The following is a 13003-nucleotide window of genomic DNA, read 5'->3' as shown; positions in this document are numbered from 1 at the left end:
AAAAGATCACGAATTTAGGTTTGTAGTTGATTTGCCTCATGTATCTAAAGATTTCATGAAGTCCCAAGGCAAAAGTAAAACTTCTATCATGGAAGATGTTCTGACTCTGATTTGGGGACCTAAGAAGAACAGTTCAAGACTAGTCTAGCAAGTCTGCTACAAAATGGAATACGGAAATAACCCTTCCTATCATTTTGAAGGATGATATAGATGAAAAAATTTATTCTAGGCTATGCCCAAGGGAAAAATTCTACAACACTTATGCAAAATAAATGTGCACATAGCAGCTAAATAGTTAGAAATGTAATTGAGATTTCTGAAATCTTGAAGCAGTACACAAGCTTATGAAGTGACAAATAAAACACTGCTGAATTTCTAAGCATGGGCTTTAACCCAGAATTATAGATTAATTTCACCTATTAAAAGACAGAAAATATATTAGCAGCAGTGAAAACATATTCATGTTAAAAAATGCAATCACAAATTTCATGGAAGTTAATTTCTGGTCACCTTGCTCTAATACTTCTAACTACAGAATAATTTAAGTATGTGTCACAATAAATAAAATAACAGTGCTTATCCACCAAGCAGCATGCGGATCTGCATTGTCCACATAAACAAGGGCAAATGGCAAACAGGAAAGCAAGTCAGGAGAGATTTAATTGGCATCCAACTGAGCTCTTGGCTCCTCTGATTCAGAAGCTCTGAAAAACATTTTTTCTTCCATATAAATATTTCAAGGGAGGCAGGATCAAAGCCCCTTCCATTTTACAGGTACCTCACAGCTTTCATCCAATCTAAACATAAAAACAGTTAGAATTATATTCTGAAATGGCAGCCAGGATAAATCTTGCTTAGGAAAGGGCTAGGAGTGGGACTGTCTAATCCAATTAGAGGCACCTGGTGATAGGACTGGCACTCTCCAGAGTGCCATCCAAAGCCGCGAACATCCAGCAGAGACAAATTAGGATTCACAACAGAGAAATGGGAATTTTTAGAGACTCAGATGTGGAAGTAAGACCTCAGTTGGGAAGTACTCAATATTTCAATGTTCTCTCCCTCCCTCTCCTCTCAGCCTAAAGTCATCAAGGAATTTCACAAAAACAGATCCCTGTGAAACAATTCTTGCATGAGAACAAGAAGGGATGTGGAATGTTGCCTTGCACTGAGCACCCCGTGCAGACATATCCATGACTATACCCACATTTCTGTATTCCTCAGCTCATTAGCAGCTCCTGAATTCTATTTCTATGTAATTCTTAGTCACATATGGATTGATTGCTTCTATGACTTGCTACCTGTCTGCTAGACAGAAGTAGCTTCACTTACTAATCAGAGCTCTAGCACAAGACCTTTTTCAGAAAATTAAAAAGCAATAATACAACTGGATTTACAATACAGACTTTCTGATTTAACACGTTTTATTTATCAAACTTCTGTTAAAACAGCAAGTTCCCAGTTAAAACAGCAAGGGCAAGTTGGGCTTAGTTGAGCCAACATGATAGAAAATAGCAAGATACGAAATTTATTTTGTAAAGAAGAAAAAAAAATGAAAAAGAATTTGCCTCCAGCCACGGAGAAACAGACAGTCAAACTAGTGATGAGGACCAAGCCTTTCTGTTGCCTTAGAAAGGTGGTCAGGATCACATGTATTTGAGCTATTCCTTGCCTTTTTTTTTTTTGTTACCAGCACATGTAAGTCAATAAAGAATGCTGGGAAACACTCCTTTCTTTGTGATGAGTAAAACAATCCTACAGATATGTCAAACCTACTCCCCTATGCCATGGCTGCCGGTAGAATCATAAAAGCCTCATCTTTTTACTGTTACATTTATAAGAGTTTCTTTACATAGGAATAATGGCATTGATTGTATTCAAAGAAAGAGGTATTTGGATTTCTTAATCCCATTAAAATTCACATGGAACTGAGAACAATTCACTAAATCTCAGGTCAACTAATAGTAGAGATCATTTATTACTACAAAAAGGGGGCCAATTCAGGCATTAATTTCTCAGCATTGGTAGACTTAACAAGTTTTTTATGTCATGTCCTATCAGTGTTAGCATGAAATGCATCGTTTACTTACCCAGATTAGCTGTGTCTAATTTTAAAAATAATAATAATTGATTTTGAAAATTACTTTTCAAGTCACTGAGCACAGAGGAATTACGCAATAGTCTAGATTTAATGAGGATTAAAGGAAGCAATGGAAGTTATAAACTAGAATGACAAAATAAACTATCTAGAGAAATGGGATGAGTTCCCTTCAGAGTCTAAATGAAACAATATTTGAAATTAATTCTGCTGTAAATAAGTACTTTTATAATCAGAATTGTCATTTGCATTGCTACCGTAGTGTCACTTGGCATATAAAACCAGATTTATTTTATTACATCTCCATGCAGGAATTGAAATGCTATCTAACTTCATAATGGCCAAGTGCCTCTACCAGTGTCTGTGTTCAGATCTGTTCCTAATGCCAAACCATTTATGGCCAGCAGAAGGTCAAAGAGTTCTCCAGCAACAGCCAACATCTTCAGACAGCAACACTTAAAGATTGCTGGTCCTTAACATCTCCAAATAAACTTAAACAGTAATTTTGACTTGCAGGAGATAGTTACAGAAGTAAATGGAACCAAGGCTAGGCTTAGTGTTGAGAAACCACTTGCAGTATGCCTAAGTGAAAACCAAATGAAAATAATGTTTCAAAAGCTTAGCATAGCAAAGATGCCAGGATGATGAAGGGTAAGTATTGAAAATTCCTTACAGTGGCACCCTTAACACCACCAAGTTCAGCTTATCTTGCTTACTCACCAATGTCCCATTAGACACAGTTTTATGTGAAAACCATGTCTGGAAACTGAGCTCAAAGACAAAATTGACTTGGAGCTTTGCTTTGCAATTAAGCTTGAAAAAAGACAACATAATCTATTATTTTTGCCCAACCACCCAACTGTTGCTACAGTGAAGGAGTTTGTGAAACTAGCTAGGATTCAGACCAGCCTGGAGTGGAACAGAAGCTGCTCCTGAGAGAAGATGTGACAGTGTAGGTAAATAAAGGAAAGTACCGTGGCCATAGATTTTGTGTCTCTTGCTTTCTTCTTCTGCTCTCCATGGAGGGACTGGATTAGAAACTACATTCCAAGGGATAGCACAGATGAAACATGTTTTGCTAAACATGGTACTGAATAGGGGGCTATTGGTAAGTTTAATTTGGCTACTGATAAAAATGAGAGAGTACCCTCCCCTAAGAATCAGCTTTATTTTCCCAGCCTTTCTTTCATCTCATTGTCAGTTCTAGTCTCCTAAAATCACCACAAACCACAATTCAGTTTTTTTTTTTCACAAACCACATCAGTTCTTTAGGTATCATAACAATACTTCACAGTTACTTTCAAGCAGATTTTTCGTAAAGCTGTTTTAGACTCATTTTCCTGATGTTTCTTATACTTTCCACTAGAAAAAAATCCAAGCACTTCAAAGCTTTATTTTACTTTATATGGAGTACTTAAAACCATAGACATAATTCAAGAATTTTAGTATATTTAAGTATTTAAGAAACAAAATCAGGATAAATCCTGACAACGGCATCATATGCTCTAGCATCCTGATCCCAAAAGGGCCTCAAATAATAATTTGGAAGTTATAAAATAGCTTATTTTTCATACATGAAGGTTAAACATTCTCTTTAGCAAAAGGAGAGTTTTTTTAAGTACTAAGTACTTGTAAAAGTTAGTAATACCAAAGAAAAGCAATTGCTTTGTAACAGAATATGTGCTAAGATACAGACTTGCTGAACAAGAAAATACTGGTTCTTTGCCCATATTTCAGTGTGCAAATCTGGCCCAGCATGAACAGCCACTGACTTGCCCCTGTACTGAGACTTTACTAAAATCATTCTTCACAAAAGTTATCACACTGTCATCATTACAGCACAGAGGCAGGAAGAAAAAAAGAACATCAGAAAAGGAAATTAAGTAAGGAAAAAAGAGCATAGCAATCAAAATATATTGGCAGTGTCCCCAGAAGGGCTGGCAGAGAGCAGCTGCATCCTGCTGACACCTGGAAACCCCTGCCCAGGAATGGCCCTGGCAGTGTCCCCAGCCATCAGCACCACTGTCAGGATCCCAGGTCCTTCCCATCCTCACATCACACTCAGGGATGCCAAGTTTCCCAAGCCACATAGGGGAGATAGAAAAAATGGTTAGTTATGAAATTATTCAGGTATTGGGTCCCTTTTTAAATGGGATTTGTCCTCTTGCACTTCATTAAAATCATTCTCTAACAGTAAAAAACAAATAACGCCAAAAAATGATCAGAATATGAAATATAAAAAGCCAAAAGCACAGACTGAATACTTTAGTAAAGGCAAGAGATAGTTACTGGTAATAAAACAAGAATTCGGCCACACCTTAGAATTTTTCTCCTTTCTGTAGTATACAAAATTCAAGTAATCACAAAATAACATGTCTTGTCTGATCAATATTTATCCCCTCCTGGCACAGAACTAGCTTTCAGAAACTTCCCTACATTTGAGGATTTGTGAACCACTCATACTAGTACTTGATTACAGCATATTAATTTAAAAATGCAAGAAAAAGAAACAAGCCTCAATCTATGCATTATTAACAACGTTTTCATTATTTTCAGGCTCATTAGAAAGAAAATTCACTTCCTCACCCTTCCTTTTAAGTGAGTTTAGCTGTGTCCAGATTTGGACACAGTGAATCAGTGAGGGAATTGGGTTCCTTCCTCAGTTCTGGCTGCTGACACCACAGTAATCACAGCATCCTTACTGCCAGACATTCAGTATCTTTGTCATCAATCTTATCTTGAGCTGCCACTCAAGGAGAGAATGGGAATATAAAGCATCATGATGTAGTAACTCAGATAAAACTTATCAGTGACTTAAATTACACCAAAAAAGAAAAAAAAAACACCCAGGGAGATAAAACTTCCTCAGAGGCCCCTTGGTAGCAACTGACATAATCTCTCTAATTTAGCAAAATCATCCTATAAAGACTACCACAGGACAGGATACTGTTAAAAGGAGATGAAGAGGTTTATGGAAGTTTACATTTCACATCAGGGATATAAAAAGCCTCCTGTACAAATGCCATTCATGCAGAGTACTGTAAATGCAAATAAACTTGTTCTAAGGAGTTGTTATCAGACAACTCTTTGCAGGAGTAAATTGGAAGTCCCAGTGAGTAAATGCTGCTCTGTATGACCCATCTTCCTCACCCCAGAGTTTCAGTCAGTTTTACCTCTTTGGTCCACAGATGCAAGATTTTTAAGTACCTCAGGATGAGTCTTGTGGAACTAAAAATGAAAAGTCAATAACTACAGACTTCAGGGTCTGCTTTACTTCTAACACCACTCTGAGTTAGCTGTTCTGAAAATCTAGTTTTCTTCTAGTAAAAGAGGTAAATCTTCCATCTCCATCCTTCACTATCCCTATGCACACATCTTTAGCAGTTTGGGTTTTTCCTAGTTACAGAATATGAAAACAAGCTTTCATCCTCCTGTACTCATTTCATTCCATGTTGCACTTAGAGGGAAAAGCTCTGGAGCACAGAGGTCAGGCACTGAGCTCTTTCAGCATTGCTCTGCAGAAACTACAAGGCAGAAGAGGAATGATAACAATAATGCACAAATACACACCACAACCCAATTGCTTTCTATCCTTCATCCTTCAGTGTGTGCTCAGATTTTTATACATGGCCTAATGATTTTCACATCTTCTCAGATACTGAAAATTCCTTTTCATAGGCACAAAACAAAAAAACACAGCAAGCATATCACTCTTGTACAAGATGCAAACAGAGCTCGAAAATCTGAATTCTAAGCACCCTGTGGGAAATATTGCTGGAGCATGAGCATTCATTAATTATAAAAACTGATTAAATTTTCCCTTCTTAAAGCCTTAAGGTTATTTTCAGATTCTGCCTTCCCAGAATTGGGTCACCTTCATGCCCTGCCCCCCACCCCTCCTCCCCAATACATAATTTACTAGCATTAATTACCTTAATTTTAAATAAATTCAAATCAGCAGAGCTTGAGGAAAAGTATTCCAGCAATATGAGGACGGCCTCTGGAAAGATCAAGGGGAGCAGAAGCAAGCAGAAAACAAAAAACCTGTCTTAAATATCAAACAGAAACCTGTATGGACTTTCAGGACAGAAACCACAATGCTGACTACTATCTAGAGTCACTGCCTTCTTGCCAATTGCCTCACTAATAAACTTGGACAAAGATGGCCAGTACACAAGGCAACAGTACACCGTGAACAGAAGTTGCTGTAAAAACAATCCATTGGAGTTTAGGCATAGTTCTTGAAGTAGAGGGTGAACAGCAGCCCATCCTATGGCCTCCCCTGAGATGGCCAAGAATTACTGAGGGGAATCACATGAGGCAGGCACACCTGTGGAGCAGGAACAAGTGCTTGAGACACTGAGATAAAGGGGTTTTTTTGCCTATTTTTCTAACCAAAATTGTGAACATGAGAGAATGATAAAGGAGTAAGAAGCTGGTAAGAAAGAAACCAGCTGGTGAAAATCCACTGCTAAGACTTGAGGCACAAAAAATTTAAAAAAATAATAATTCTAAAAAAAATTCTATGCAGACAGCACAGCCACAAGTTCAGAACTTCCACTTGTCTGTAACTTTGAGAAGGCAGCTGATAGAGCCAGAACAATAAGAGAAAAGGGGAAAAGTGACTAAGTATTAAGGACTGTGAAAAAAATGGAGTAATTTCTGCCAGTGATGAGCAATTAATAGAACAAAGGAGAGCAATCATACTAAAACTATTTCCTAATTAAAATAATTGCATTAGCTGGCCTTTAAGGAGATTTATTTATAGTAAGTGTGACAAGCTATTAACTATTCAATTTAGATCAGAAGTCTCAAATTATGTCTTTAGGTATGGGGTGGAAGTGAACTGCTGTCAAGCAAAATAACTCATCTCAGAGTAATTTGTCTCTGACAAGGGACATAACAGCAATTATTCTGCTAAGATCAGAATTCAAATAACTATGGACACATGTAGATTGCAAAGTGTGGTTGCTACAGTCAAAAAACTTCTACAATTGTCATCAAATTACATTTAATTTGTAGGAATTTTGTCATAAGTTTTCTTTAACAAATGGCACTTTTAAAATTCTTATTGTTTTTCTCTTTTAAAAAAATCAATTTCTATCCAGTAAATACTAAAATCTACAAGGTTCTCATGGTTGTACTTTTTCTATATTTAAATACTGCTGAAGACATTTGGAGCCTCTCACCTCTGATCTCCCTATGCAGATCTTATGAGCTGTCAAAATATCTGGAACCAGCATATTAAGACTGAAACCTCCACAGCAATCCATCTAAAAGGCACTGAATTTTAGAGATGAGTGAGGAAGGAAGGAAGGAAAAAAAATCATAAAGAAATGCAAAAATCTTTCTGTGTTCCTAATTTTCATCACCAAATGTAGCAGAACTGCTGTCCAGAGTGGCAGATCAAGATCAAACAATGGTCATCCCAAAGTCAGACTGTGAAATCAATAGTTTGGACTTGCTTTTTCTAAATGCAAGTTTTCTGTTGGAAACACAAAATGCTTCTCCTGCCATGCAGATTGCTCATCAAGTTAGTCCTGAAGAAAAAATACCCTTTGTATTGTACAGAAAAATCTCTTGGAACTAGATCAGAGATGCTGAAGGTACACTAAGAGCTTGTGCCAACAACACTCAGCAGAAAAGCTCATTTATGTCACTCAGAGCTGGCAGCCCATAGCCATCTACTGCAATTACTGCAACCCATATAAGTAGGCATATTTTTTTATTAATTACTTTAATCACACTTTAAGAGGTACAGCGATATGCTAAAAAAGTAATGTCTATTATGAACTCTAGGAGAAGTGATTTCTCTGGCATTATTAAACTCAGCTGTTGTCATCAGTATTTCTTATCCAGCAAGAGCTTTTCCTCATAAGATTTCCAATGCCTGTCTGCTTCCTAATCCTAAACCCTTGCCTCCAGATACTGAATGCCACTTAATTCACCTTTGTGATCCCATTTCATTCCAGAGATGCTGCTATTTCCAAGGAGCAAAATTTTCCTCTGTAAGCCCTGATCATCATCCCACTCCAACTACTGACATACATTTTCCTTCTACCCCATTTTTATCTACAGTGATTTACTGATGAACCTAATTTTTATTTGGCATGTTAATAATCCAGTGATTACTTTAGTATGTCAAGGTTCCCTTTAGCAATGAGGGAAACTCATTTGCTGCCTCGGAAAACAAAATCGGGTTCTGGTGATAGCAAGACTAAATGAGAGAATCTAGAATCCTGAACTTGTTGGAATCACCTGGAGTGCAAAGAACTGCTTAATTAATTGGCAATCAGTAGACATCATCCTCCAAAGGAAACCGGTGCCACAAGCCACTAAAAATTCACAAGTTTCCTTTGCAGCTCAGAATGGAAAGGCCACGTAGCGCTACAAGAATCTTTTCCTTTCTTTTCAATTCACTAGAAGCAGTGGGGATTCAGAAACACTCATTTTTATTACAGAAGAACAAACTGGACAGAGATGATTCAACCCATAGGGCTGAATAGGTTTTATTTTATGTTTCCTCATGATCTTCATGAAAAATGAAACAAAACCAAAGAAAACGCCCCACAACATTATTTCAGTTAATTACTAAGTGGATGGAATTGGTAATTAGGCATTTCTGACAAATTCTGACACTGGATCAGGCAGTAGTAAAACATGCAGCTAAGCTCTTCAAGGAGCCCAAACTTTCAATTACCTCTGGTACCTGTTCTGCAAACATTACCATTTGACTACCATCCATTATCTCCTTGTAGAGCAATTGGGCATGTTACTTTAGCTTGGCCTCTCAGGCTCTCACTGCTTTCCCCTTCTATGATGTAAGCAATTTCCACAGTGATCAAACATGTCAGATGATAACAGTCCTAACCCGTGTAAGCCAATACCAAAAACACTTTTAGTCTCCTTTTATCACATTACCTGCAGAACTGTTATCTAATAAGCCTATGGGTGAACTAGATTTACCTCTCAGCAGTTTTCAAATGCACCTTAGCCTACAAAAAACATATATAGAGAGACTGAGAAAGTAATTTCTACTAGCAACAGTTACAGTTCTGAAAGCTTTAATATGGAACTCAACTATCAGCAACAAGCCATTCCATACAGGTATATTCTCTGAAGGCATATGCTAGATCTAAATTACTGACGAAATAATGAGACGAAACTTTCTAAATATCTATATTTAACTGTTTATACACATTACAAAGCAATAATCCTTTTAAGGTGGATACATATCCTCAGCTTTATCATTGCACAGCACTGCTACACTTCAAAGGATCCACAATGCACTTCATACAACTATTAGTGCACCACTGTCATGAAATTACCTCCACCAATTAGCAGTCTGCTAACTTAATATTAAATACATACACAGCTGTACAAAATACAGTTTTACAACACAATTTACAAAATAATTGGATCAATATTTGAATTTTAAGGTATTCAATGACTTGATAGCCCATATTCTAAAATGAAAATACTTTTAAATTGTACGTAATGTTGTTTTTTTAATTCACATAAATACTTTTAAATTGTATGTATCACCAAGCAATGCAATTTTTTTCCATATGGCTTTTCAAATACTACTAATGAAAACAAGAATAGTAACAATGACCTCTACTGACAGATTTCAGCTCTAATTTAAATTGATCTGATCCAAGAAAGAGAGGAAGAACATGCATGTCCTCAATAACTTACATCATAAAGACAGAGCTCTGCATTTATTATGACAATCCAAAAGCACTTTATCCTACAGCGCTGGAATGAATTTTTAAGTCCCTCCATTTTATTTAATCAAAGCAAAGAATTCATTCTAGATTTGTGCAGTTCATTCATCAGACTGAATTAAATTTTTGATAAGCCATTGTTAAATTTTTCATGACATAACGATCTGAACTTTAATAGGCCTTCAACTTCTCCTTTGTCTTCCCAATTTCCATGCTGTGAGGCACAGTGAAGGGCCTAGGAACTGGAGAAGACAAGCATGAGCTTCTTTAAAATACACAATATCAGAACAGTCATAAAGCTTCAGAGATGAAGCAGGAATACTCGCCAAGTAGTAAGCAAGCACATGTTATATTCTTATTAGACCCAAAACATTGTAACCAGGAAACAAACTTTTGGGAGAGTATATCCAGATATAATTCTGCAAGTCTATCCCTCAAAACTCCAGATATAAAAAAAATTGTTCTCTTACCTAGAATCCCACCAAAGATAGCACCAGAAGATCATGAGAATCCATTTCTACACACATCTTTGTACCAAACACTTACTCCATCAAGAATTTAGGAAAACTAACTTGGTTTTTCTGAACTTTCTTCACAAAAAAAGCTTCTATCCTTGGTCTTCTACTGTTTCAGCTGTACATTTTATGAAAAATCCCTAGTCTTTATTGCTGAGACACCCATGATCGCATCAACTACACTCAAACTCAGAGTTCCACCCTCCTGGTAGCCCTATCAACCAAAACTCTACTACAAAGCCAGCTCAGCTTCACTTTTTTACAGGTAAGTTAATACGGCAGGAAGAAACTCAAGTCGATTGAAAGACGACAACCAAAAGTAAATAAAAAGCAAACAGTCTCCCAGCTCATATTACTTTTTCTTGCATGGGGTATTTGTTGCAGCTATTCCCAAAAAACATGTTTTATTTGACATTAGGAAGAAGCAGCAGAGGTAAGTATCTGATTTTTTTCTGATGAGCTTCCAGAACTAGTCTCCACTCAGCTTTTATCTAATTAATTTGCCCAAGTGCTCAAAAAGCTCTTTGGTTGTCTGGTTTTTTTTTAATTCACATAGCAAGATTTACATATTACTCGCTTTTATATTTTCCACTGTATTATTGATATATCAAAAAACTTCTAAATCTCAGCTCCCACAAAATCTTTCACAGAATCATCCAGGTGGCAGGAGCCTCAAAATATCACCTTGTGCAAAGTCCTGCTCAAAATAGGGAAAATACTGAATTCAGAATTTCAAATTCAGGTCACTTTGGACTTTGACCAAGCAGACCTTTAAACATTGCTCTGTGTCCTGAATGGTGCTTCCTCTCTGCTTCTCCAGATGTTCTTGTCACAATAGACAGAGGTGTATGCAGTAGGCTTTGACTGCTTCATAGTAGGAAGTTAATTTTTTTTTGTCACGCTGACTCAGTTTGTCACAGAGCTAATAAGGGGATCCACTTATGTCTCTAGTTTGCGCACTTCTGTACTCATCTTAAAAATTAATAGTAAGAGAAATAGTATCTCACTAGCTTATGATGTTAATGGGATTCAAAATGTAGTCTCTGCATATTCTTCTCAAAAAACCACAAACCCTTTGTCCCCCAAAAAAAACCAAAACCTAAAACAGAGCAACTTTCACACCAAAAACAACTCCAAAAGCAACAAGAGAAGGCAAAGAAAACAAGACTCCACCTACAATTCAGCTACTCCTGCAAACATCTTGCACCTCATAACAAAGTATGAAGGACCCCGTGTTTTCTGAGGGTCAAGAACAGAGCCACACAATAAAATAAGACAGACTGAACTATTTTTTTCCAAAATATATCCTGCAAAATAATCTTACAATTTGTTATACAGAGAGTATTTTCCACTTCAACAGCTAGCTGTACATGTAAACAATGTCCTTCCTAACACTGCCTTCATCCATTAGACATGTCCAGCAAATCCTTCTCCACACTTCCAAAGCAGGAACTAAAAGAACATCCTCAGGTGCTGATGGAGCAGTTAAGGCTTGGAACAGTGGCTGTAATGACACTCCAAGACTCAGCAGCATTTTCACTGAGACAGTACAGTCTGTGGTTTGCATACCACCCTCAGATAAGGCTGATGCTGTTTGGTACAGCCAGGAAAAAAACAGAAGAGCCTAGCAATGGCTCAGATTTACACAGTTTTAATCCCATATAATTCCACAATAGGCCCCATGCCTGTTGGTTCCTATTGGTTGGCTCCAGACTTCCAAAGGCATGTAGCCAGTAGGAAACATTAGACAAAAGGACTTAGGTGGAATTAGATGGCATTTAGGCTGGTGAATCTGGGCCACACCATGCTATCCGTTCTCTGAAAACCCTGAGCACTGCCAGGGTACTTTGACCAACAAAAAAGTAACAGACAGGTTACTGGGAAAGAACTACATCCAAGCCCTGCATCGTACTGCTCTTAGCACACACAGTCCATAAAAATTCCAGTTCGGTTTCTCCAAAAGCAATGAAGTCCAGTGGGTTATAGAAGGGTTTAGAGAAGTCCATGGCCTGTAGTCCAGTGGGATATGAGGGAAACCTCCAGCTCATAAACTGGATTTTTCCTCACTGGTTTAGCCTGTGTGTAACAACACAAAAAATTGCTGATCTGTGACATTCTGCTCAAGTTTCTGCTCTATTCCTTTGCTTACATAAGGGAGACTACTGAGAAACATTAAATCTTATTTTTTGAAAACCTCTACCACACTCCACAGTACAGATGTTGCTCTTTTGTACAGCATTCTATATCAACTGAACTACAGGAAAAGGGGTTTAGAATGATACAACTGAAGCCACATCATAAACAGATGAAATATTTCTGTGACTATTGTATTGTGTTATTTGAGGAGGAAGTATCAGCAGCCTTTGTTAACCTACCACAACTCTGTTTGGGATTACAATTATTCAAACCAGAGCATGTATTAAAGGTCACTGATACCATTATGTGTACACTATGTTGCACTTTTGCAGAGATTATTTTCAAGGCAGAGAGAAGTTACCTATTATTTTCTCCACGTAGATTATCCAGTTTAAACATCAAGAATATAAATTCCTTTGAAGAACAGCAAAACAACACTACAAACAAAACATATGGTTTTGAACAGACAGCACGAGTGTAAGAAATTTTCTCTAAGTTACCTGTCTCTAATCCAGACAGCAGCATTAGGG

At 37.3% G+C, this 13003-nt stretch overlaps 1 protein-coding gene across 7 annotated transcripts in view; it reads right to left on the bottom strand.

The window, feature by feature from the left end:
• The window catches only part of KCNMA1 (potassium calcium-activated channel subfamily M alpha 1), a 407920-nt gene that overhangs the window by 320469 nt on the left and 74448 nt on the right, over positions 1-13003 (bottom strand). The gene's annotated exons all lie outside the window — the stretch shown is intronic.

Source organism: Serinus canaria, chromosome 6 (assembly GCF_022539315.1).
Source record: "Serinus canaria isolate serCan28SL12 chromosome 6, serCan2020, whole genome shotgun sequence".
In the NCBI taxonomy this organism is placed as follows: Eukaryota; Metazoa; Chordata; class Aves; order Passeriformes; family Fringillidae; genus Serinus; species Serinus canaria.
Note: the sequence above shows the minus strand (reverse complement) of the source record. Positions and strands in the feature narration are given on the sequence as shown.